Consider the following 25,799-nt stretch of genomic DNA (forward strand, 5'->3'; position numbering starts at 1 on the left):
CAGAGGAGAAAAACATGCTTCTTTCTCTATAGCCAGTTTCATTTATCGTTTTACTCTTATTATTGTGTATGTTGGGGAATTGCAGGATGGGACAGTGAGGTGTGCACATATGCACACCTGTATGTAAAGGTTCTAGAGGACAACCTCAGAGTGTGCCTCCGATGGAGCTACCTTTTGTTTGAGACAGGGTCTCTCATTGGTCTATAACTTCAGTTAGGGGAGCTGACCAGTGGTGTGGACACCTGCTTGTCACAGCCTCTACTGTGTGGACAGTGGAACCAAAGGAACGTGGTGGAGCCCGTCTTTGGAAGCAGGACCTGAACTTGGGTCCTCCTGCGTGGAATGGCAACACCTGACAGGTGTCTCTCCAGCCCTTTTTAATTTTTATTTTACTAATTTATTTCATCTCACTTTGTAGCTCAGACTGACCTTGTGATCCTCTTGTCTCACCCCTGCTTTCTGGAATTACAAAGTATCTGCCACCACGCACCCCTTTGCCTTGTTTTGATGACAGCAACAGAGGGCCCTGGAGAGAACGTCAGGTCTGGGAGAGGAGGAATGGACTTCTGCAGTGGGCTGTTTCCACTGCAGGGTAGCAAGTGGGTACAGTACAGGGTTCTTCAGGGAGGGTGGCTCACCATCAGGTCCCTCTGGAAACTGTCCACAGTGCTCTCTCCAGATAAAGCAGTCTGTCTGTATCTCTGCTGTGCAGAGCCCCCTTGTCTGAGCGCCACTGCTCTTCTTGTTTCCAGAGAAATCTCCGTACTCTGCAGCCATCACCTCAGAGCGTTTTCTATTAAACTCTCCTTACTCAGGTGCTGCTGTGGTTTGTCTCCCTGTACCCCTCAGGGTCTTAAAGATCTAGTCCCTCCCTCCCACCTCGTAGGAAAACCCAGACTCCCTTTCCTTCTCAAATGTCTAGAGCAGGCCCATCGCTCATTCTAGACCCAGCTCACACCTTGCCTGGTCTCTAGACACTCTCAACTCCCGTGGTTCACTTCCCCACCTCCTTAGATAGCTGAGCACACTCAACCTTCGCTTCCAAGGAGCTCAGCAGGCGTTTCCCAAACAAGCCCTTCTCTATCCTCCCGTATTGGTCTGAGTCCTGGAGTGAAAGCCGTAGCTCTCTGTTGTTCCTGAGAAGCACTGCATTTTCTCTGGAATACAGTCCACTGAGTTTCCATCACTTTGACAAACAGAATGATTAATTTTCCAGATGTTTCCTGTTGCTCCCCAGGACCGTGGTCACACCTGTGCTTCTGCGTCTCCTGCGGGCAGAGGCCTGCCGGTGCACAGGGGAACATTGCTGAAGGAGTCTACTGTCTATAGAGCTGCGAGTGAACCTGGGATGTGCGGGGATGGGCACGAAGGGGGATGGAGAGAGAAAGTCCACATTCGCTCATCCTTTCAGCCATTGCACAGCAACCGTTTGTCCAGTGCTCACTCTCTGGCAGTATTTTGGGTACCAAGGATATAGTAAAAAAAGGCAACCAACGTTACTGGTCCCCTGGAACTTAACTTTCAATTAAAGACAGACACGGAACCAGCCATGCTGAGAAACACCACAAGAGTAAACTGGAAATGGCAGTAAGGCCTGAAGCCGTAAGGGCCTGGGAGGGTCTTTCTAATTAAAGGATGTTTGAGACTCCAAGACACTTAAAGTCCTGTGTACACGTGAGTGAAGAACATTCTAGAAAAACAAGATTACAAGTACACAGTATCTGGGCAGGTGTGGACTTAGTGCGTCAAATCCAGTTACCCTGCTAAGGAACAAAACGAGGGAGCACAGGCAGGAAATGAGGTGGAGGAGACCATGCGGACCTCGGCATAGCTATTCTCCGGTCACTGAAAACATCCTATCTTTTTCTGGGCTAGAGGTGGAGCCACTGGGCATTTCTGAGCAGAGCAGATTCACAACTGGAGGTGTATGTGTGTGTGTGTGTGTGTGTGTGTGTGTGTGTGTGTGTGTGTTCTAAGTGCTCTGACACTCAGCCACACTAAAACCAGTATTGTATTTTATAAGGTTCACTCTGACTGTACACAGCGAAGAACCAGTCTGCCTCCATCTTAGGCTTGAAAGTCATGTTATAGTGAAGACAATCAAGGATCATTCCTGTTTCTAATTAAATCTCTGTTTCTCAAGGATTGGACTACACCCCACCTGTGACCTTAACTACAAATGATTCTGTAAACTGCCTATTCCAGGAAACAGCAATCATGTCTTTATTTCAAAAAAAAAGTTTATAACCATCTTGCAACCCTACCTTTGTTTCAAAAGGTTGTAATTACTATCTGTTGCTATGACAACCTTATTATGCCCACCTTCAACCATGTCCTTGTTTCGGAAGCCTATGTGGGATTAACGTGTTCTGTTGCTGTAACCCCACCTCTTTTCTCCCCACCTGGAAATCCCCTGTCCCTGAGCTATAAAAACCTTGTCTTCCTCGCATCCAGTGCTGACCTCTGCTTTAGGAAAAGGCAGCCTGTGTACATGAATAGAAAAGTTGGCTTTAATTGATCACTTGCTTTAATTAATTTGGCCTTGCTGATTTGAGGCAGTGGTCTTTCTCCTTCCATATCTGGGATTAACTAAATAGCCTGTACTGATTAGGTTTTCATTTAAATATGAGCACAGCTTCGTTGTTCAACTTGAATAACTAAGAAATATTATGCAAACCAGTATAGAGAAGGCACGGTGAGACAATCCTGGAATTAAGTGGAGACAGAATGGCCACAGTTGCCTGAGGCTAGACCCCAGGGCAAGACAGGCTTCAGAACTCTGCTTTTTGGTTTGAAATTAGGCCTGTCCAATGCAGAGTCTAAAGGGGAGGCCAGAGGCCAGAGAGAACGGGGACAACATTAAATCTACAGTATGCAAATGCCCCAATGTGCCATCTGTTCGTTCCAAGTTATCTAAACCTATATCGTGCATATCTGAGCGTAAGTACACACCTCTGTTAATCTCCTAAATTGCCTTAGTTCTTTCAATTTCCTCTTGCAGAAGATATTACCTGGCCATCCGGTTTTTGGATTGCTTAAGAAGACAAGTATTTCAAAACTGGGGATCCCGGGATAGAATAGAGCCAGCAAGTGGAACACATGGTTCCTCTCTGAGTTGAAGCCCTGTGCCTCTCTGGTGGGAGACTTGGAGCAAAACTGACCATGGAGCCAGTGATATGACCGAGTGGGGTGGGGAGTGGGTAGCCAGAGGCCCAGGAGTTATGTTCACCTTCCAACTCCTCCCATCTCTGATCTCCTTCTGTACTGGTACAGAATCCAAGCCTTCAGACTCTCCTCTCAGAAGGCAGGACCCTTCTCCGTTGCTGGGCACAACTGACCAGATTCGTTCAGATCCTCTACTGACTCTTGCGTCCCCACAAACTCCTCTGCCCTAGCCTAGCTCTCCATTCTAGATTTTCAAAGTCCAAGTCCCCTTTGGAAGAGAATTCTGTCTATAGAGGAGGATTCAGGCGAGACCCACAGCAGAAACCAGCTCCGGCCCCTTCCCTTCCTCCAGGACTCCCCTGCACAGACTGCTTCACCCTTCTCCACCTCCCGTCTCTGCCTGGCACATGCAAAAGGGGGTCCCTTCAAAGGCTGGGGGAGGGTATATCCTGGGCACAATCCCCTACCCCGTCCAACAGAAGACGTTCCCTTCTGCATGGTGCCGCTCCATAGCCTTCCTCACCATGCGTAGGACTCACCTGTGACTTGCCTGCCTTCCTGTTCTGTACCTTATTAAGACTAAGAGCATCTCTGGGGTGAGGCCTGTCTCACCCTTCCCCCCACCCCCGCTGATGGAGGAGGGTCATCTGTCTATGTATTACTCCCATTGGTTAATAAAGAAACTGCCTTGGCTTTTTGATAGGGCCTGATTTAGATAGGTGGAGTAGATAGAACAGAATGCTAGGAGAAAGAAAGCATAGTTGGTCAGATGCCATGGAGCCAGACGCCAGGTCAGAGACAGGAGGTGGAGAAGGGTGAAGCAGTCTGTGCAGGGGAGTCCTGGAGGAAGGGAAGGGGCCGGAGCTGGTTTCTGCTGTGGGTCTCGCCTGAATCCTCCTCTGTAGACGGAATTCTCTTCCAAACCACTCAGGACTACGTCAAAGCAGTTAGCTAAGATGGTTCAGCCTTGTAGCCGGCTCCAGACAGGACTTCAGATCAAAGCCCTGCACTTTTCCGTACACCAAGACTGGACAAAAGCTAGCTCTCCCAGGACTTGACCTTTATTGCAAGTTTTTCAGGGTCCTCTAAAGATGGTGTCACCACCTCCCCAGACAAGAGGGAGTAATTTTAAAAACACATTCCAAGAGATAGGGTGGGTGGGTTTTGGTTATTTGGTAAATGTTTGTCATTGTTTAGGGGAGTTAGTTACAAGTTGTTATTTGTCGTGGTCAGGGAGGAACTAAACAAAGGAAATTAGATTCAGGGATCTATCTCATTCTAAAAAGTAAAAGGGGGGTATAGAAATGATAGGATAAAAGGGTAGATTACCGAACCTACTTCCAAACTAAAAAAGCAACTACTAGTCTCAAATATTTTACATTGGTATGGATTTTTTTATATTGCTACAAATTTTAGGTTATTTTTGTTACACTGTATATGTGTTTCTACTCTTGCTTAAGAAACTTTTGTATACTGATACAAATTTAAGGTTATTTTTGCTATATCACATACATTTCTATTTCTTGTTTAAGGTATTTTTGTATATTGATATGAACTTAAGGTTATTTTGTTTACTGTATTATATGTTTCTATTTCTTGTTTAAGGTATTGTACTATGAAGCTCATTTTAAAATGTAATGTAAAGTTTTAGTGCTTGAAAGTTTTTTAGGATAATAAAGAAAGACAGGTTAGTGGTTAGCCATCTACAACAATCAAACTTGTAGTCATGTTAGGTGTGTTTTTAAGGTCAAACAGAGATATATTTTAAATAGATAGGTGGTCTTCAAAAACTTCAGAGACCTACAGAATATGGCATTCAAAATATTTTAATAACATAAGGTTTTCATAACAGTGAGACACGTCTGATGCTGGCAGTGCCAATTTACTTCAAAAAAGGATGATAGACATCAAAGAGTATTCATATGAAGTTTGCTTTCAATGTGACAAAGCAAGAAATTGGGCAAGAAATTGCTCTTGCCTTGACTGCTGATAGTATGCTGTCCAAATTGAACAAGCAGGACACACAAAAAAGCGATTGCTAAACTTTGCCAAGACAAGGTGGGACATCCTTCAAAAATTTCCTGCTCCACAAAAATTTGTGTCAGATATTCTAGGCCAGTAGACCAAAGACGGAGGCCCCAACAATGCAGAAGAACCTTGGGGTAACTTTCCAGACAGCAAGATGTCTCTTGTCATCTTTATAGTTTAGACATTGTTTGCTCTACACTTTTTACTGTTTCCTCTACACTGTTTACTCAGGTAGTTTTATATCCCTCTTGGTTCTCTGATGGGGTTGAGGATGAGATGGTTATAGTTGCAGTTTTCCTTAGTTGTGATAAAAAGTAAACTAGGTACAAAACTTTGGAAACACCAAGAGAGGCTAGATAATGGAGAATTTTCTCTGAATTTGTCAAATATAAATGGACTGGACACTGTGAATGTAATTCTTACTTGATAATTGTTCTTATTGTATACAACTGCATTTTATTAAGTTAATACTTCCCCTTTTTATTTAGACAACACCTGATCATTGTTCTTGTATGTAGTTTTACTATGTTAAAGCTAAAATGCTTCCTTTTTATTTAGACAAAAAGGGAGAAATGTTGCAGGAAATTTGTTTGTGTTCCTGCTCCGACACTACCAGTGGAGTCAGACCTTGGTACCAAGAGCACAGTCCACTCTCAGCTGGCCAGAGTGGACCATAGAGTTTTCTGACGGACTCAGAGAAAGCTAGAGAGACATACAGGAGGAATAACGAAGGGCAAGGAGAGATGCATAAGCCTTTTCCATCAGGAAAGATGGAGAATGTTTCTCATCACTCAGTAGATCTCTCAAGTTTATTCCTTAATATTTAACTCCTGGGTTTTATTTTTTAATAAAACAATAACAGAAGTCACAGTATTTCCCTGCTTAATACCCATAAAATTCAAGGGTCAGAGATGCTAGCTGCTTTTGATTCATAGTGTTTTCATCCTTTGTATGGTATTTAAGTCACAACGTGCAAGACAGACAGAAAGAAAAGAAGCTGCTCAAAATGTGGCGACTGATGGAGATAGAGACAGAGACCCACATCTGAGCACTGGACTGAGCTCCCAAGGTCCAGTTGAAGAGCAGAAGGAAAGAGAAGATGAGCAAGGAAGTCAGAACTGTGAGGGGTTGGTCCACCCACTGAGACAGGGAGGGGCTGATCTAATGGGAGCTCACCAAGGCCAGCTGAACTGTGATTGAAAGAGCATGGGATAAAACCGGACTCTCTGAATGTGGTTGACAATGGGGGCTGACTGAGAAACCATCGATAATGGCACTGGGACCTGTTTCTACCGCATGTACTGGCTTTTTGGAACCCTGGTCTATTTGGATGCACAGCTTCCTAGGCCTGGATGGAGTGGGGAGGGCCTTGGACTTCCCACAGGGTCGGGTACCCTGCCCTCTCTTAAGGAGGGAGGGGGAGGGAGGAGGGAGAGTGGGGGAGTGGGAGGGGAATGGGAGGAGGGAAGTGGAAATTTTTGAATGGAAAAATAAAAAAAAAGAATTACGGACTGAAGCATTTCTGACAATCTTTACTACCACTTTGTTAGAAACAAGGGCTGGGGTACTGGCAGCTGAGCAACTAATTGCTGTTGGATACAGCACACAGAGTATCACAACCCCCTTTTAGAAATTCTTGGTTCTCTTCCCCAAGCCCTACCCCTGGGAAAACTTATTAATAGCCAAAGAGGGTCTAGATGAAGGCTTGTCTTGGGTCCACTTCGAAAGCCCAGGCCTCCCTCCACCATCATAGCCCCTGATAGTCCCTGGGCCTCTAATGCAATGCCTACTGCAGAAGCTCCTGGTTCATTGCTGGGAGAGCATGACGCCTTGGCTAAGGCTCTACAAAGAGTAACAAACTGCTGCCTCAACCTTTCTTGTCCCAACGTCGATCTTATTGTCATATTTATTGGCCCAATTCCCTATTAGACACAGGCGGGAATATCTAAAATGAGACATCGGCACTCTCCCAGTCTGGGCAAGGAGAAATGCATGGCCATGTCCTTATGGCTCCCACACTTGGTTTGCAGCCTGGGCTCGCAGCTCTCCTGGGCACAGACCTGCCAGTGTTGCCCAAGATAGGGACTAGCTCCCTCCAGTTGTAATTATCTTCCATTCCCACTACTGTAAAGTGACTAGGTTGTTTATTCTATTATCTGCTTACTAAAATTTAGCAACCTACAGCACTTTTGAGAATTAATTGCAGTCTGAGGGGAAAATAAACACCAGGTTCACCCGCCCATCGTGTCCTAAATCACATTACCCTAATTGCATGATATTCAGAATTAAGCCTACTTTTGCACATTGTGTTCTGTTACTCCCCAGCCTCCTCAAGTCTGTCTGTCTGTCTGCAACCTGACACAGAATGTCATCACGTGGAGATGCGACTCCAGAGACTACCCAGGCACAGAAAGGGAATGTGAGAGGTGACAGAGGTCTTGGGGAAGAGTGGGGAGGACAAAGGGCCAAGGCTCACGTGACCCTTCTCATTTTTTTCTTGGTTGAGTGCTTTGTAATAGGCACAATGAATGGATGCATTAGCATAATGGAATGTGTAACAACACACACGCTGGGAATGTGCACCCACGAATTATTTATAATTAGGCAATTATAAGTAGGAGACATATACTATGATGGTGTAGTTGAGAACACAACAAAATATTTGGCACCCAAATGTAAGCAATGGAATCTGTAAACTGTTGAGCAGGGGTGGCGAGAGGGTGTAGCAGGTAGAGGAGCCAACCACCAGACCTGGTGACTCACATTTGATCCCAGAAACCCACGTGGTGGAGTGAACTGACTTCCGAAAGTTGTCCTCTGACTGCCCCCCACATACAGGCACACACACAGACACACACACAGAGGCACACACACAGATGCACATTCACAGACACACACAGGCACACACACATAGGCACACACACAGACACACACACAGATGCACATACACAGACACACACAGGCACACACACAGATGCACACAACACACACAGAGACACAACACACACAGAGAGACACACACAGGCACACACACAGGCACACACACACACAGAGACACACACAGAGACACAACACACACAGACACGCACACACGCATGGCATATACATACACATATACACTAAAATAAATGTAAAAACGTGCCAAGTGATTAAGACACAATGATTTACAAAATTCATGTAGAAATTAAATCCCCAGTGCCATTGTATTAAAATGTGTGACCCTAGGAAGTAATTAAGCCACAAAATCTCCCTCTCATGAATGAAATTGCCTTCCCCATAAAAGGACTAAAGACTGTAATAACCACTCCCCGGCCCTTCCATCCCTTCTTCTTCACCTTTTTATTTTTATTTATTTGTTTATTTATTTATTTTTTGTAAAATCTGACCACTTTTTAAAAATATGTTTGAGTATTTTATCTGCATGTATACCTGTATGCCAGAAGAAGGCATCAGATCCCACTACAGATGTCTGCGAGCCACCATATGGTTGCTGGGAATTGAACTCAGGACCTCTGGAAGAGCAGCCAGTGCTCTTAACCACTGAGCCATCTCTCAAGCCCTTGATACTGTATGTCTTGTCTGAAGCACCCAGAAACATGACGCCGTCTTGGAAACAGAAGGCATCCCCCAGCAGACATGTCTTAACCACACTCTGATCTTAGCCCTCCCAACTCCAGATCTATGAGAAACAAACTTCTTTATTCATAAGTTATCACATCTAAGATATTTTGTTATCATAAACCCACAAACTAAGATAACCAGATCTGTCTTACAATGGCACCATTAGTGCAGTGTGCAAAACTGGCCACAGGAAGAAAGAACCATATGTAAAGGTGCCGTGGCTGTGGTCCCTGAGGGTGCCAACAGGATGGGGACAGAGGGAGCAAGACGCTCTCTTTAAAGTAGGATCATCAGTAAGGTCCTGCTTTCCAACTTCAACTCACGGGGCGAGGAAAGTTGGGGATTCAGATAACTGAGAAGGGAATCCATGCTTCCTTTTAAGGACAGAACAAAGGAGGAAGAGGTGGGGGGAGGGGCAAACAATGGGCCTGGATTTGGAAATGCTGAGGTTAGGTTTTCTGTGGAACAAGGAGCACGGATGTCCTTTAGAACAGTTGCTATTCCAGCGTGGGGATGGGGCTGGCCAAGCTGTCCTCGGGCTCATAGTGCTCCCACAATACTCCTCCCTCCCCTGCCTGCAGATGCACTCGATGTAGCCAGAAAACATAGTGGCCCCTGTCTATGCTCATTAGGTCAGAGGGGAGAGGACAGTTATCCAGGTTATTCCTGGGCTGGGGGGACAGACATCTGCCTGGCACTGGCCACTGCAGGCATCTGCCTCTGTCCTGGAGGTTCAGTCTTGAGATGCGGGGGGGGGGGGGGGGGGGGGGGGGGGGGGGGGGGGGGGGGGGGGGGGGTGGGGTGGGGGGTTGGGGGGGGGGAGGGGGGGGGGGGGGGGGGGGGGGGGGGGATTGTGGCGCAGGTGCAGGGGTGAGGGGGGGTTGTCACCACCAGTAATAACCCAAAACTAAGGGTGCCCACCCTCCGTCTTCTTGCTATAGCTCCTGTATATTGTCTACCACACCAGGCAGGGGTAAGAACACACTAGACATGTCCAATCAAGTGTGACATGTGGACAAAGAGAATCAAAATCCCCAGGAAAATCTTTACTGCCCAGACAAGCTGTGCTAGGTAGGCTTAGCCACATGGAACTGAATAGCCCGCATCTGATCATCCCTACCACCCACCCAGTGTGAGTCGAGTTTTGTATTGCAAGGGGGAGAAAGAAAGGAGACTCTTCTTTAAAGGGATTTGAGGGCGTGAAGGCCACCTTCTCTGCTGTGGGAGGACCTCTGCGGACCCATGGCTATCTGGGGTGAGTGCAGGGGGGGCTAAAACAGGCCTAAATGGCCAGGGTGAGGGGTGAGGGTGGGGGTGGTAGTACATGCCTTTAATCCCAGCCCTTGGGAGACAGAGACAGGCAGATCTCTGCGAGCTCGATGCCAGCCTGGTCTACAAGAGCTTCCAGGGCATGTTCCAAAGCTACAGAGAAACCCTGTCTCAAAAAACCAAACAAACATGCAAGTCAGGTCTAAATGTCCAGGAGATGTAGATATTTGCCCAGTAGCGAGGCCATAGGAGGCGCGGTTACCAGATATTTCCGAGAACATGGATGAAAACAGGCAAGCGCTGTCATTGGCTGGCTTGTGTTCCTCTCGAGTGCAGAGGCCCTAACTGGCAGCATGACTGCATTCGGAGACACAGTTAAGTAAGGGAAAGTGAGGTCATAGTGGTCAGAGCCCAAACCAATCCAACCGGTGCCTTTGAGATGAGAGAAGGAAGGTTGGAGAGATGGCTCAGCAGTTAGGAGCAAGTTTTACTCTCGCAGAGGACCCAGGTTCAATTCCAGGCACCCATGTGGTGGCTCACAGCCATTCATTCATAAGTTCCAGGGGTTCTAAAGTTCTCTCCTGACTTTCTTAGGCAGCAGACATGCATGTTGTGTGCACACATACATGCAGGCAAAACATCTGTACACATAAAAAGTCAATAGTTGTCTTTTAAAGAAGAAGAGAAAGAGACACTAGGAACGCACCATGGGGCAGAGGCCGAGTGAGCACCCAGACACAAGAAAGAGACGCTTAGGGACACAGCACAGAGCAGAGGTCACGTGAGCACCTAGATTGAGAAAGAGACACTTAGGGACACAGCACAGAGCAGAGGCCATGTGAGTGGTCAGACACAACCGTGGCAAGCTGGCCCGGGCAACTCCAGTTCACACTATGGGTATTCTGTCTTTCTTTCTTTCTACACCATGAGACAGACGAGCACTGTTTCCAGGCTTCCTGTGAGTATATCCTCAGACTACCACAATGTGCCACATGAACTTGGCTTGTTTCTTTGTTGTCGCCTGTCTTGTTTTTACACAGGGTCTCCCTTCTCCAGCCCGGGCTGGCTAGAACTCACGGCAGCTCTGCTTAGCCTGCTAAGTGCTGACATTGCAGGCTCTACACCCAGATTGTTTTGTGTATGGCGTGTTGTGTTCCCTGGCACTCTCCCTAACCCCTTCTGAGTCCACTCACCCCATCTCCTCATCCCACCACAGTCCTGGGGGTGGGAGCTTCCTCCCTGTCCTAGGCAGCTGGGTATGTCATGAGGGCAGTTACTGCAAACAGATTTACAGCTCATTCGTGGCGGTGGGGCTTCCCCAAGTGCCCTATCAGGAGGTATCAGCCTGAAGAACAACCGTGTCTTCCTCAACATTAGCAGGGCTTCTTCCATCGTGACTTTCTGCTCTGTAATGTCATTGCAGTCCAAGAGGTCAGAGGCAAAGCTGCTGCCCTGAGGACCTTTTACACTACGTCTACAGTTAGTGTTCGCTGAGTGAGACCCATGGTGTCACACGGCGTCATCTAGACGGAATCCAGAGGAGGACATGAAAATGTCCAGCTTCCTTCATGGCTGGGAGGCTTAGGCCTGTCACAGCACCTGTGATGCCCTATCTTAGACATCACAACTGACTAGCTGAGCCGTGTTGCTCTTGTCGCCCATGAGCCAGACTTAGGGATGCTCAGCTATCTGACTGAACATTGTTTTGGTGTTTCTGAGAGAGTTCATGAGTAGGCCTAACATTTAAATCAGTAGAATGGAAAAGCAGATTGCTTTCTTCGTGTGGTGGGCCTCAACTAATCTAAGACCTAAAGTACAAAAATGCTGTCCCTCCACCTAGCCCCAGGGACCCCCACCCGGAGGCCTGCTTCACTGAGACTCCGACTCGCTGAAGTATCTCCTCCCTCCTCTTCTTCCTCTTCTTGAGACTTTATCTGTATTTTATGTGCATGAGCGTTGTGCCTGCGCACATGCAAGTGCACCACAATCATGTCATGCTTGCAGAGGTCAAAAGAGGACATCAGATCCCCAGAACTGGAGATGAGGGTGGTTGTGAGCTGCCTTGAGTCCCGGGGACTGAACTCAGTTCCTCTGCAGGAGCAGCAGGTGCTCTCCGCTGCTGAGCCGTCTGATATTTTCAGACAATGCTCCCTCTACACAGCCCTAGTTGTCCCAGAGCTTGCTTGCGATGTCGATTAGGATTGCCCCAAACTCAGAGATCCACCTGCCTTTGCCTCCAGAACGCTGGGATTAAAGATAGGGACAATCATACACATTCTATTTCACATTTCAAATATTTCTTAAATCTTGTATGTTCCATTTAAGTAAGTACTTTTTAGGAAATGTTTGATTAAAACTTTATTAAGTAAGTATCTTTTTAAACACGACTTCTTGTTGAGCCCAGGCTAGTCTTGAACTGCTGGACTCAACCACCCTTTCACCTTTTGAGTATCTGGGGCTGTAGACATGCACCACCATACTCAGCTGAAATAAATAGACTTTTAAATAAAACCTGGTTACACTTATACATTCACATGGCATGTTTAGTGTTGAGAATATAAATATAAGGGGTATAGGCCCTAGTAGGCTGGCAAAGCTGCAGTGAGTGGCGCACACCCACAAACATGTGGACAGGACTAACAGGAGGCAGAAGTTACCACCAGAAAAAAAAAAAAAAAAGAATGTGAAGTTAGAAGTGGGAGGGATGATATGACAGGAATGGGGCAGCGGAGTGACTATGGCCAAAACACACTGTCTGCATGTGTGAAATCCTCAAGTAAAGGTATATCTGTAAATAAACAGAGTAAGTAAAAATGGATTCGTTTCCTCTCTGAAAGAGCACACTTCTGATGATAAGCGTACAGTCTGGGACAGGATGGGGGGGGGGTACAGGCAGAACATTTGTCTCTCATTTCAGTCTGCAGTCCGTGGAGATCAACTAGGCTTTACAGGGAAGCTGCCTCTCTTCTTAGGTGCTATCATCCTTCCTTCCTAGGTGTAGGAATGATTGCCTGGAAGGGACATTCTCACTGGGTCCCAGAGATCTGCGCTGCAGTAAGAACTTTGTGGCTTATGATAGGTCAGCAGTGTAGGGAATATTCACTGAGGCTTTTATTTATTTATTTATTTTACTTTACATGCAGAGTGTATTGCCTGCACATGTGTCTGTGTGCACCACGTGTATGCCTGGTCTCTGAGATCAGAACAGGGCATTGAATTCCCTAGAGCTGGAGTTATAGATAGACGTGAGCTGCCTGTGTGGGTCCTGGGAACCAAACCCAGGTCCTCAGCCAGGGTGGCAAGTGCTCTTAAGCAGACATTTAAGGGCTGACGGAGAGTAACAACGGTGGAGAGAGGCGTGGCCCACGGGTGCCCTTAGAGGGGACTAGCGTGGTTTGGCTGGGAGGGAGAAGCACTTCTCCTGGTAACTTAACCACTTTCTCTAGGCCTTACTTCTTAATGATGCCTCTACCTATGCACCCCCTTAGGGACCCAGCTCCCAGCCCATGGACCTTGGGGACACCCTCAAGCCGTACCCTGACCTCGTGTGCGTGTGTGTTTACTGTCCAGGAATGTAACTGGTGCACAGATTGAAGGCAGGCCGCTTTGAATTTTGTCCCAAATTGCAATAGTTTACCAGTTCAGAAAATCATGTGACCAGCAGCAAGGGCAGTTCGTTCATGTTAGCAGCTGTAGTCTGCCCTGGCGCTCTTGGTGGCAGGCGTCCGGCAGTACCTGTACTGCACCCGCAAGGGTTCGGGATTGCTCTGCCTCCCTCGCTCTCTGCCTCCGTCTCAGTGATGACCGCATGTGCTGATGGCCTAACCTAAGATTGTGGGTGTGGGTGGGTAATATTACCTAGGAATTTTACTTCAGGCTTGTAACCAGAGCGTTAAAAGTATTTGTAAAAGAAAAGGGGGGCGGGGAGGGGGAGGAGTGAGGGCTCTCCGCTTTGCAAACAAGGTTTCTGTGCCCAGACTGCCTTTCCAAGAGGGAAGGCAGCAAGTGGTTTCCTCTTGGACCAACTCAGCCTGGCCGAGCAGGAGCAGCTGGCTCTGGGCATGAGAGAGCTCTTTCTTCTCTCCCTTGTGGGCAAAATGCCCAGCCCGCTGTTCAGACGGGGGAAGGCAGCAGACTGCACGCAGCCACATGACCCTCGGCAAGCCATTTCATGGAAGGCTCAGCGTCCCCTTCTGTGTGACAGGTCCAAACAGCCCCTCGTGTGTTGGCGTCCTAAGCGGACTGGACCAGGTATGTGCAGAATCACCCTTCATCTCCACAGACGCAAGTGTCACCTTGTCACTGTTGCCGTAGCACTTGCTAGGTCCATTTCAGAGTTCTGCTTCCTCTAAACCACCTTGGCAGTGAGGACTGACGAAGAGAACCGTCTCTAGGGAGGAAAAGAAGTTCTAGAACCTTCAAGGGTGCCTCCTTTCAGGCCCAGGACCCAAGTGTAGGCAGTCAACTGGCTTTTGGGAACCAGAGTCTATGTAGCTTTGCAGATCAGCCCTATGCAGTTCTGAGGACAAACGTGAGTCTCAAGAAGAGAGAGAAGTTGCTGGAAAAGGAAACTGGGAATCCTGGAGGAAAAGACGCCCTGGGATATGACTGGAGCATCCTAACAAGGGAAAGGCAGAGGCGGAGCCCTTCTGGGAGGCCGACCCTCAGCTCACACCCCTCTGGGTGTCTGGGGTTTGCCAGAGGACAAGGGCTCAGGTTAAAGTTCTTGAATTTTAACTCTTCCTTCAGATCCAGCATTTTTGTCCCTCCAGAGAATTGTTTCAATTGCTATTTTTAACTTTCTAACCACTAAAACAGAGTGGGCTGGCTGGAAAATTGGGGGCTCACTTGGACCTGTGGTTCCCACAAAGATTCTTCTTAGTCCATCCATTATCTGTGTTCAGGGAAGAGAGAGAAAACCCTGGAGCCTGGGAGGGGTTGCAATCAAGAGGAAGGAAACCCCAGCCTAAGTCGGGCCTGGATCCCTTTAACTGGTAACTCACAGTGCTCTCAGCTAACATCAGCCAGGAACAGCCAGGCCCCCTCTGGTCTTAAGGAAATTAGTAGGGTTTCTGCCCCCTCCCCATAATAGGTTTCTAAATATTTTTCTCTTCAGCCTTGAAAGTGCCAAATATAGTTATAAAAATGACCTGAGCTATGCCCCAAAATAGCTATACATGTTTCATATGAAATACAGCAATAGCTATATGCATTTCATAGTATTAATTTCTTTTCTCACTATCCTGGTCTCAAACCAGTTAGTAGGAATTCAGGTTCATGTGGGCCCATGCTAGGAACACACACACACACACACACACACACACACACACGAAGCAAACCTTCCTGAGTGTACCTTCTCCTCACGCTGCCCTCCCTCCCAACAGCTTCAGCTGTGTTCCCCTTTGCCGGACTTGTGCCAAGTGGCCCCCACCTAAAAGGGAAGGCGAGACAAGAAAGGAACTTCCCTCTGTGCCATCAGTGCCTCCAGCATCCAGGCTTCCTACACATCAGCGTCACAGCCTAAACTGAATGTCTCACTTCTCATCTCTGAAGAGAACTTCTCCTCATTTGCTCTCATTAAAGCAACACACGCCTGTACTGCTTCTCACTTGGGGACCAATGAACTATGTCCACATCTATCCCTGATATAACCCCACCCTACTCCTTGTTTTATTTAAGTATTTGTTGTTTATTATGTAATGGACACTCCAGACCAAAGCTAGTTGAGTGTAGTGGTGCATATATTTAACCCCAGAGACAGAGACAAGCAGAACTCTATGTGTTCAAGGCCAGTGTGGTCTACAGAGCAAGTTCCAGGCCAGCTAAGGCCACATAGTAAGACGTTGTCTCAAAGACAATAGCAACACACACACCACCACCACCACCACCACCACCACCACCACCACCACCACCAAATGCCACGTCCACAGCAGTGACTGCTGTGTAGTGACAAAAATGCCTCTGCGCTGGCTTTTGCCTGCTGAAGGATTGGGGTTAGAGCTTCTTGGAGCGAAGCCCCAGGTGGTCCCCCTGGCAATCAGCAGTCCAGAGAGGACCTGATGCCCTAGGCAAATCTCGTATCTGGAGATAGCCTTGAGAGCGAGCCCTCCTAACACCTTGCTTGATCTTTCTCTGTATTTCTTATTTTTNACCAAACAAACAAACAAGAGCTACATCTTCACACTGTGGGTGGTGACTGAAACATTACGGGTTTGTCCTGCTGTTTCTATGTTTATTTATAATCCAGACACCAAAGGTTGTTTAACCTTCCACTTGATTCTTTCTTGCAAACTAGACAGTGGAAGAGATGCGCTCAAGTAGACTCCAGAATATTTTGGCACCAAGAAGGAAAATTCCTAATAGAAGGGGCAATGCACCAGCAGCCAGCTACTGGATGAACCCTAAATCTCAGGGCACATTCCAGTATGGGTGACAAATGGAGATAGCATGAACCAGGCCAATGATCACAGGCTGAAAAATGACAGAAACCGATTGCCCCAGGGGGCGTACTGTACTGATCAGCACACCACACCCAAAGCCTTCTACAGTAATCTCGGCCGCTGTCTCTGGAATACCCAGCATTTCCACGGTTCATGGTCTGATAGAGCTGACATCTCCTCACCTTCCCAAATGGGACGGCAGTTGAGCCTAGCAGTGGTGAGGGCAGGAAGCCAGCCTCTCTTCTGCAAAGCCAAAAAGGAGGATGAGGCTCAGGGCTGGAGATGCCTCCGTCCACTCGGTGAAGCGACCTGCTGAGTAAGCATGAGAACCATTGGATTGCCCACAGCCCATGAAAGACCAGGCACCGTGGGCAAGCATGGAATCCAGGCACTAGAGAAACAGAGACAGGAGACTTCCGAGGGCCTACTGGCCAGCCATCTAGACAATCAACAAGATCCAGGTTCAAGAGAGACCTCAAAAAAAAAAAAAAAAAAAAAAAAGGCTAGATAACTATTAAGGACATCTCCTGATAGTAACCTCTGGCTTCCACAAAACACAAGTGCACATATGCATGCATGGACATACACATACATAGGCACATAAAGAATGAGTCTTGCATAAGATGTAATAGTCCAGAAATGGTTAGGCCCAAAGGGATCTCTTAGTTAAATAAACTTCTAATCTCATTTCCAGAATCGAAAGCATGAGGCCCCACAGCTGACTTCTACCATGTGTTTTCTCTCCACTTCTCCCATTCACAGCTGCCAGGCAAAACAAAATTCAAATCCTGAGGCCATCCCAGGCTGGCTTCGAGGCCAGTGCCACAGCAGAGTCTCAGACACAGACACTCTGAGAACACGCGTGACTGGAGGACATTCAGGAAAAACACCGCTTGTGTTTAATCCTGGTTTTCTCCTTACAGACATGATGCCCTGGGATGATGTCTGGGTGAAAGAGACAGCGGCCTGCTTGCAGAGCCAAGGACACACTCCCCGGGCTTCAGGGTGTCACCAGGACACTGGAAAGTGACTATGTAGTTGAGCACAAACTCAGGACTGCCCCTGGGTGATGAATTTCTTTCTTCCCCAAAGGAGTAACCCAGGCTGTAACCACCCCCACAACATGAGGAGCACTGTCTCCTTAATTGCGGCTAAAGGGCTCCTCCGAATCACACACATCTGGCTAAGGGGCATCTTTGTCTCAGTGAGAACTGCCTGCCTAGACCTTAACACTAGCACCTCAGCCTGACCAAAATAGTGTGTGTGTGTGTGTGTGTGCGATGTATGTGTGTGATGTGTGTATATGAATGTATGTGTATGTGTGAGTATGTGTGTGATGTATGTGAATGTGTGTATGTGTGTGAGTGTGTGAGTGTGATTGTGTGAGTATGTTGTGTGATGTGATATGTGTGAGTGTGTGTGATGTGTGTGTATATGAATGTATGTGTATGTGTGAGTGTGTGTGTGATGTGTGTGAATGTGTGTATGTGTGATGTGTGTGAGTGTGTGTGCATGTGTGAGTGTGTGTGTGTGTTGTGTGAGGTATGACGTGTGTGGTTCTGATGGAACCTCCCCTGAGATGGGGAGCACTAGGTTCCTGCAACCCATAACCATCACTTTAGGTAAATCAACTAAAATGCAAACTAGACACAACCAAAAAGGTCTCTGGCCTGAGCTTCCCCTCAAGTCTCCATCTAAATCTTTGCATCTGATGACAGCCCCCCCCCCCACCAGTGCAAGCTTGCTGAAATGCAGGGGAAGACACAGGGGTGGGAGACAGGACACACACACACACACACTAGAACTGAAACCAAGATAAAATAAACCCAACAAGAACGAACCTGCGGCTGTGCAGGCACCTGCAAACCAGATCAGTCACTAAAGCTCCCAGCAGCCTGCAGCCAGAAGACTGCACTCCTACAGACACTGGAGTTTGGGGAGGAAAAGACAGAAACGCCCTGAGAAAGTGAAGAAAAAGAAAGTAACCAATTCAAATGCAACCCAAACATTCTGAACTCTCGGTCTCAGAAATTTCGCCAGGATTTGAGTGATCTTAATGGTCTTTGAGCCACAACTGAAAATGCCACAATAGATATTTGAATTAAAAACCACTAGGTTTGCCAAAAGACCAATTGTTAAAAATTGGCAGCTTTCCAAAGAACTTAGCAGGCGGCATACTGCCCGGAGCTCAGAGAATCGCTAATTCTAGAGAAAGTTAATTATCACCTTATTGATAAAAGGGTAATTTTTAAAGCTGGTAGTATGGCTTTTGTGTCTCATTAATTAAAATTTAGAGTAATTTACTAGACACCCTGGCGGCTTCTGTTACATTATATTTGTACCAAACCATCTGATTTTTCATCCTCCTAGGGATCATTTGAATTCCCCATCTCTCCTCACCTGTCTTTGAAAGCAGCAAAAACATTTTTAAAGAAGGGGAAATGTGTAAATCTCAACATCTCTTGGGAGACTTCAGGATTAAGACATAAACTAACCCAAGGAAGCCTTTCAAAAAGCTCTCTGGAATACTGAATTTGCCCATCAATAGTCTCTCCTGCGGGGAGATAGCTCTCACAGCATCACCCCTGAAATAGGGAAGCCATGAACAGTCCTTGACGACCAGACGGGGGTAAGGGTAGTCTTCATCTTCGTTCCCAAGCAAAATGTAAGGGATGAAACGGGAGGAAGTCGGAATGTTAAGTCCCAAGGCGCCACAGTGCTGCCTAGGGATCCTGGGATGCTGAGGCTTTTGGGGGTTCTGACTTAGGGAGAGCAAAGGTCCCAGGGAACTCTGAATTCTGTCCTTTGCCTGCGCTCAACCAATGCTCTTCCAAAGTATGTGTCACAGGTGTGTGTGTGTGTGTGTGTGTGTGTGTGAGAGAGAGAGAGAGAGAGAGAGAGAGAGAGAGAGAGAGAGAGAGAGAGGGAGAAGGAGACGGGGAGAGAGAGTGAGAGAAGCCCTTGGGTCTTACAAAAGTGCAGACCCAAGGAAAGCTCCGAATTTGTTTCCAACAGCCCAGCTTTCCAACAGAGAAGTTATTTGTCAGGGAGCAGTCCCTGTTGTATTTCCTTAAACTTATTGCAATCAAGCATTTGAGATGAAACCTTAAGACTAAAAGGAAACAAATGAAAGCTACCACATTATGAAAGGTTTGGGGAGAACCGGTCATGAGTTTTCCAAAAAAGTTAAGCGTCTGTCTTTGTCCTTTCGGGTATTGTTAGAATCTTTATCACAAGCAAGCAGTGTTGAAGATATTGAAAGTCCTTGCTTGTTTGAGTTGTCAAGATCAAAGAGCAGGAGTGCGTGTGTGTCGGGGAGTGGCTGCATTTGGGTTTGGCTCCTTTCCCAGAAGCTGCTCTCTGTGACCTCCAACCCTCACCCCCACCACCAGGACCAGAAAGTGAAACTACAGCTGGTTTCACTTGCTGAAAACACCACAGCACGCAGGAAGCTGCGCGCCCCTCGTCGCTTTCCTGTCTTGTTACTGCTCAGAAACATCTTTTAAGAATAAAATAAAAGTAATTTTGGTGATATGGGTGAGAAATTTAAATGTAGAGAACAAATAAAATTTGGGAATTTGTGGGAATCTTTATTTCCTTTTATGATTCTACAAAGTGGACAGATTCTTGGAGAAGGTTCCTCTCTCCCCATTCGCAATCTTAAGAGCAACAGGAGTAAAATTATGTTTGAAAAATTGTTGACAACTGTACTTGAAAAGTAGATTGGAAAGTCACCAAGCAACTTCTGTGTGGGGGACATCTAGGTTCACCTTTGAGCTGCAGGATGATGGTCACTCAGTGCTGGCTTTCTAGGCAATTGTCACGCCGTAGCTGCTGCTCTGATCCTCACTGGATCGAGCATTTCTATCAAAGCAGCACACATGCAAGGCCCCCGCAACACTCTGTCCAGATCATGCGCTGTGTCCTTCACAGCAATTTCTACACTTTCAGGTTTTCACTCCAGACATTCCGTTTTCTTTTGTTTTGTTTTATTTTGTTTATGAGAAGAAAGTCTTGAGGGAAAGGTGACTATGCCTCTCGCTCTTCAATAAAGTTCCTTAACTGGGAGCGGAATTAAAAACAGAGCCCACCGCAAACTTGTCGGTTCTGAAGGGCCCAGATTACTTTTCCAGTATCCCAGCTACAAAGCCACTTTGTCAGAGAGCTGTTTGATGGTTTGTCCCTCCTGATAAATGTCACGACCCTAGAAAGACAGCACAGCAAGCCTCCTCTGACTCAAACCCAGCAAGGATGAGTAAAAAAGGTTTGCTCCCCACCACACCCCTACCCTCTGCTCCTGTCTGTTAGCAAGCAACCTGCAGGCAACTCTTAGGGCTGCGGGAAGACAAGTGGAAGACGGTTCAGGTCACACAGTGCCACGCCTGGGAAGGAGGAGACTTAGTCTTTGAGTTTTGGGGAAACTCCAACCATTCCAGACTAACCTGGGGTTTCCCTCCTTAAAAAAAATACTAATAGCAGCAACTAGCAATTAATATCTAGCCTCACCTATGACTGGTAAATTAGCAACCGACACAAAGGCACGAAATATTCCATCTGAGACATTCAAAAATGAGCAAATAAAATTTAACAAAACAAATGCTTTGATATATGTTTGTAACACACCAATTTTAATAACAAATTTAAGGTAAATATTTATAACCGAAAACATACTACAGTTCTAAAATTAGTAAAAACAAAGCAAAGCAAAGCCAAATTATTATTAGGAAAAAATGCAAACAGTTGTCTGGGTTCATGTTTGAAAAACTAAAAAATTTTGCACATATTTATATGCAGTGATAAAGAGAGGTAAATGTGTCCATACCTAAAACATATAAACTGTCTATTTCTATATTACATCTTCCTTTGAGATAGAGTTGAGAAATCAAACATTGTATTTTTCATCTCAGGATCTGAAGTTTACCCGCTGGGCTCAGTAGTTTTAGCACGGAGGCAGGCATGCAAACCCTCCCAAATAAACTGAAGCAGGTAACCTGTTGTGCTGACAGCCCAAAGGAAAGGACCCGTATCACGCGCACCCTCCAGCCCGCATCTCCCTTACCTACAGCTTGATCCCAGAGCCCTGATCAGGGTGTTGATCGGGTCGGAGTGTTGGCTTAGAAGACAGGTAATATCCTGTATGTGCACCCGAGTGCTGCTCACGATATCTTCCACCTGTGTGCCTCTTCCACACGCGCCCGAGTGCTGCACGCGTTATCCTCCACCTGTGTGCCTCTTCCACATGCGCCCGAGTGTTGCACGCGTTATCCTCCACCTGTGTGCATGCTACACAAGCACCCCAGTGTTGCACACGCTAGCTTCCACCCGTGTGCTACTGCTCACAGCTAGTCTCCAACAGCCCTGCTCGCCGCTGCAAACATCTCATTAGACTAATGCATTCAGCACAGGCAGAACACTCGATTTACCATAGCTACGGCAGTGAATTTCCATTACGATGACAGCTTCAACCACATCATGTCCGGAAAACCAGCCAACCACTGGCTTCTAAAGAACACACACATTTTACATGCAGAAAGCGAGGGCTCTGAGTGTGTGTGTGCGTGTGTGTGTGTGCGTGTGCGTGTGTGTGTGCGTGTGTGGTGTTTCTTTCCTATTTACAGCCCAACTGAGATAAATGCACCGCGCAGCTTTTCGTCAACACGAGCTGCCAGGTAGTGACACTTCTGCCTCTTGGATAGTTACTTCCTCGTAACAAACTGAATTATGTCACAATTGTCAGAATGGGTGTTTCCTACATTTCAGTTTTCATTACTCCTCCTCTGTTGCCATAGAAACCACACTGTAACATCATCTCTTTGTCCCAGTCCTGCAGCAGTGAGGGCCACACCAAGCTTATAAGACTGTAGTGACCTGACAAGGCCAGTGTTTGGCTTTGGGCAAAAAGAAAAAGAGAACAATGCCAACAGCCTGGCTGTTCCAGAAAGCCTGTGTGTGAGCAGAGGACGCAGCTCTGCGTGCCGCACCGTGGCCGTACCTGTCAGCTCCACAGCTGCCTCTCCCGCGTTTAATGCCAAACAGCTCCACATCTGGGTGTGCACATGTAAGTGTTTCTCCATGCCCAGACATGCTTGGGAGCTGCGTGGGGAAGGAGGCCTCGTGTGGGAAGGAGCTGCCGTCTCTCCTCCACATACGGCCTTCCCACTAAAGCAATTTATACCAGAGAAGGAGCATTTCCCCCTCCCTTCTTTCTGTAGAGTGAAGCTAGGTTTTCTGGTGCCGGCTTCACTCATTTTGGGGACCTGGGACATGTCCCAAGTGTCTCCTTCAAGACGAAATGCCTGTTCTACAAATATGGGCTGCCCACCAGCTTACTGGTAGGAAGGGGCAGCATGCTTACCCAGACAGCAGGGACAATCCGCTAAGCTAACTAGGAAGGTCTGGGCCACAGCCTAACTGGTTCCTGAAAGTATGAAAAAGAAAATAGAACTACATATTTGAAGTTTATCGGAATGGATGTGCAGCCTGAGATCAATTTGTCTCGCCAAATTACATAGGTATAGAAAACGGAGGTTTTTGAAGTCAGAGCATCATGCTTACGGAGAAAGAATTTATTCCCTGGGCAACACATGTCAGCTGCCTGCCGCAGCTCCTCCCACTCCACCTCAAGTTGGCTCCCACACTGGCCTGGCCCAGTGTGGATGGCAGGATCGATTTCTGCCGGGTGCACATTTGTACTGACCGTATAGTGTGTGCCCCCTTCGCCGGCCAAGACTCTCTGACAAGACTGACCCAGAAAAGCTCTCAATAAACTTCCACGTTACGAAAGACCTGGGCTTAGTCATCTAGGGTCAAATGGAAATTATTATGGCCATGGGAGACAAATTTTGAGCTGGAATTCATGAAGCAGATATGGAAAAGTAAACGGTCCCCATAAAAGGTGAGGATGGCAAACAGGTAAGGAGGATGTGCGTCCACAGCCGTAGAGCCCTCTCCTCACAGGAAGAGGCCTCAGAGAAGCCAGGTTCGTGTCTGGAGAAAGCGCCGCGGGTCCGCCACTGACAACAAACCTTCGGACTTCTGTGTTAAACCGTCTCTGAGAGTTTTGTCCTTTGAACATAAATATATTATAAAACCAAAGGGAAAAGGAAAAAATGAAGATGAGAAAGAGAAGGAGGAGAAAGAAGTCACTTTCTCAGATCATTTAGTTGTTGAATTTTGATGTGTTTTATTTGAGAAAATGCAAGCTTGGTAGTTTTGTTGTGGGGGGGGAATTGTTTTTAATTTCATGTAATTGATTTCATTTAAAGAAGAAAGGGCCCTAAGGAAGGTGGGGAGGGGAAAAGAGATTAGAAGCCAGCTGGGTGTGGGTATACACCCAGAATATCAGCATTCAGGAGCCTGAAGCAGAAGGAAAGAGGCCAGCCTGGACTACATGGTGAGTCCCAGGGCAACCTCAGCTACAGGGTGAGACCTGGCATGGGGAGGAAAGGGGGGGATGGATAGATAGATAGATAGATGATAGATAGATAGATAGATAGATAGATAGATAGATAGATAGATAGATAGATAGATAATTCTAGGACCTAACAGATATTTAAACAGAGCTTACACAAAGTATCGAATTCCAGCCCCCATGGCTGTGGCCTCTCTGTCTCACCATGTTCCACTGGGGAGTACCTTGGGTGAGCTGGGATAGGAGTTGTTCAATTTAACATAGCTCTTTGCATAAATAAAAAACAAAACACTGTTTCTTAAGGAATCAAACCCTGTAAGACAAAAAGGCTTTGGTAGATTCTTCCTCACAGACAGAAATGGGTTTTCTTTCCCAGGGGGCTTCTGAGGGAGAGGGCTCTTGACCCCGATCCGCTCTCTCCGGGTCCTCGTGTCTCCATGCAGATTTGTTGTCGTGGGGCTTGCCCTTGAGCCAGATGCGCTTGGGTTGCTTCGTTGCCGCTCAGTGGGTCAACGTGGCAGTTGTACATGGACTTGTAATTAACTCTGGCTGACTTAAAACGTTTAAATATATATTATTGAGTTTAACTGTGGGGGTATACACACATGTTACTCAAATTTCTTCTTAACCATCACCACAGGCCTTAAGTTACCAATATTTTACAAAAAGTGCTTTTACTTCCAAGAAAAATTTAAGTTAAGCATGTAAGAGGAAAAAATTTTGTGGGATGGCAAGAGTCAGCCAAAGGAGTCTTAAAAGGGAGAGTGTCCCCCTCACCGACACAGCGCTAACCCGGTGTTTCTCTGGATGCACGTGCAGGGGCTACGCTGGGGAGATGGCTCAGCGGATAAAGGGACGGCTGCAGAAGCATGAGGCTCAGAGTTCAGATCCCCAGCCCTCACAGAAATGCCAGGCAGCATTGTGGCCTGCCCGCAATCCCATCACGATCAATCCCATCATGATCAGGAAGCAGGGATTATATGGCCAGCAGGAGTAGATGGAGCAGCGGGCTCCATTGTGAGACTCTGTCCTGGTAAAACACAGTGATAAAGAAGATGCCTATAGGCAGCCTCTGCTCCGACCTTCACACACGTGTGCACGCACATGTATACCCACACATGCATGTGCAAACCTGCGTGCACACACAAACGCACACACACAACGCTCAGGGTGTTCCACCTTCTGTTCTTCGGTGTTGTGGTCACTTCTCTCTCTCAGAGAACAGGTAGCACACTTCACACAAATATCACTTGGGTGGTGCCTAGCAAGAGGCAACCAGGGGAACAGGTTCCCTTTTACGGTATCTCAAATGGAAATCCACGTGGGGCACCCTTATCTGAAGGGTGATCATTCTGTTAGCTGCTGGTGAAGACGCCATCCACATCAAAAGCAGTCTTTCCAAGACAAGCCTCCGGCTGAAAGGATTCTGCACAGGACAAGAGTCGACGCTGTCGCAGGATTAATGTCGCAATTTTAACCCTTACTCAAAGACTGCTGCTCCTGTGGCATCCCAATCCCAGCCATACTGGAAAGAAAGGCATTAGTCCCCTTCCACAGACAAGAAAAGTAAATCTTGAGGATGTTAAAGTGCCCAAGGCCATACAACTCAGAAGCGATGGAAAATGCCCAGGTGTTTGCTCCTAAGACCCAGGAGTACATCTTGAATTTTGCAGGCAAATGGATGGAGCTAGAAAACATTGTTTTGAGTGAGGTAACCCAGACACAGAAAGACAATTATCACGTGTACTCACTCATAAGTGGTTTTTAAATATAAAGCAAAGAAAACCAGCCCACAAACCACAATCCCAGAGAACCTAGACAACAATGAGGACCCTAAGAAAGATACATGGATCTAATCTAAATGG

General features: G+C 47.0%; 1 protein-coding gene across 2 annotated transcripts in view; it reads right to left on the reverse strand.

The window, feature by feature from the left end:
• The window catches only part of Scml4 (Scm polycomb group protein like 4), an 84,177-nt gene extending 61,983 nt beyond the window's left edge, over positions 1-22,194 (reverse strand). Inside the window, exons 1-2 of one of the 2 annotated variants that reach the window (XM_050120573.1) lie at positions 21,796-22,194; positions 21,583-21,745 (exon numbers count right to left, since the gene is read on the reverse strand). The gene's annotated coding sequence lies outside the window, so the exon portion shown is untranslated. Of the gene's footprint in view, positions 1-21,582 lie in introns of both variants that reach the window. The other variant, XM_050120572.1, reaches the window with a different exon arrangement.
• Positions 22,195-25,799: the final 3,605 nt, after the last annotated feature.

Source organism: Alexandromys fortis, unplaced genomic scaffold, assembly GCF_014885135.2.
Source record: "Alexandromys fortis isolate MF-2015 unplaced genomic scaffold, M_Fortis_MF-2015_v1.1 scaffold_175, whole genome shotgun sequence".
In the NCBI taxonomy this organism is placed as follows: domain Eukaryota; kingdom Metazoa; phylum Chordata; class Mammalia; order Rodentia; family Cricetidae; genus Alexandromys; species Alexandromys fortis.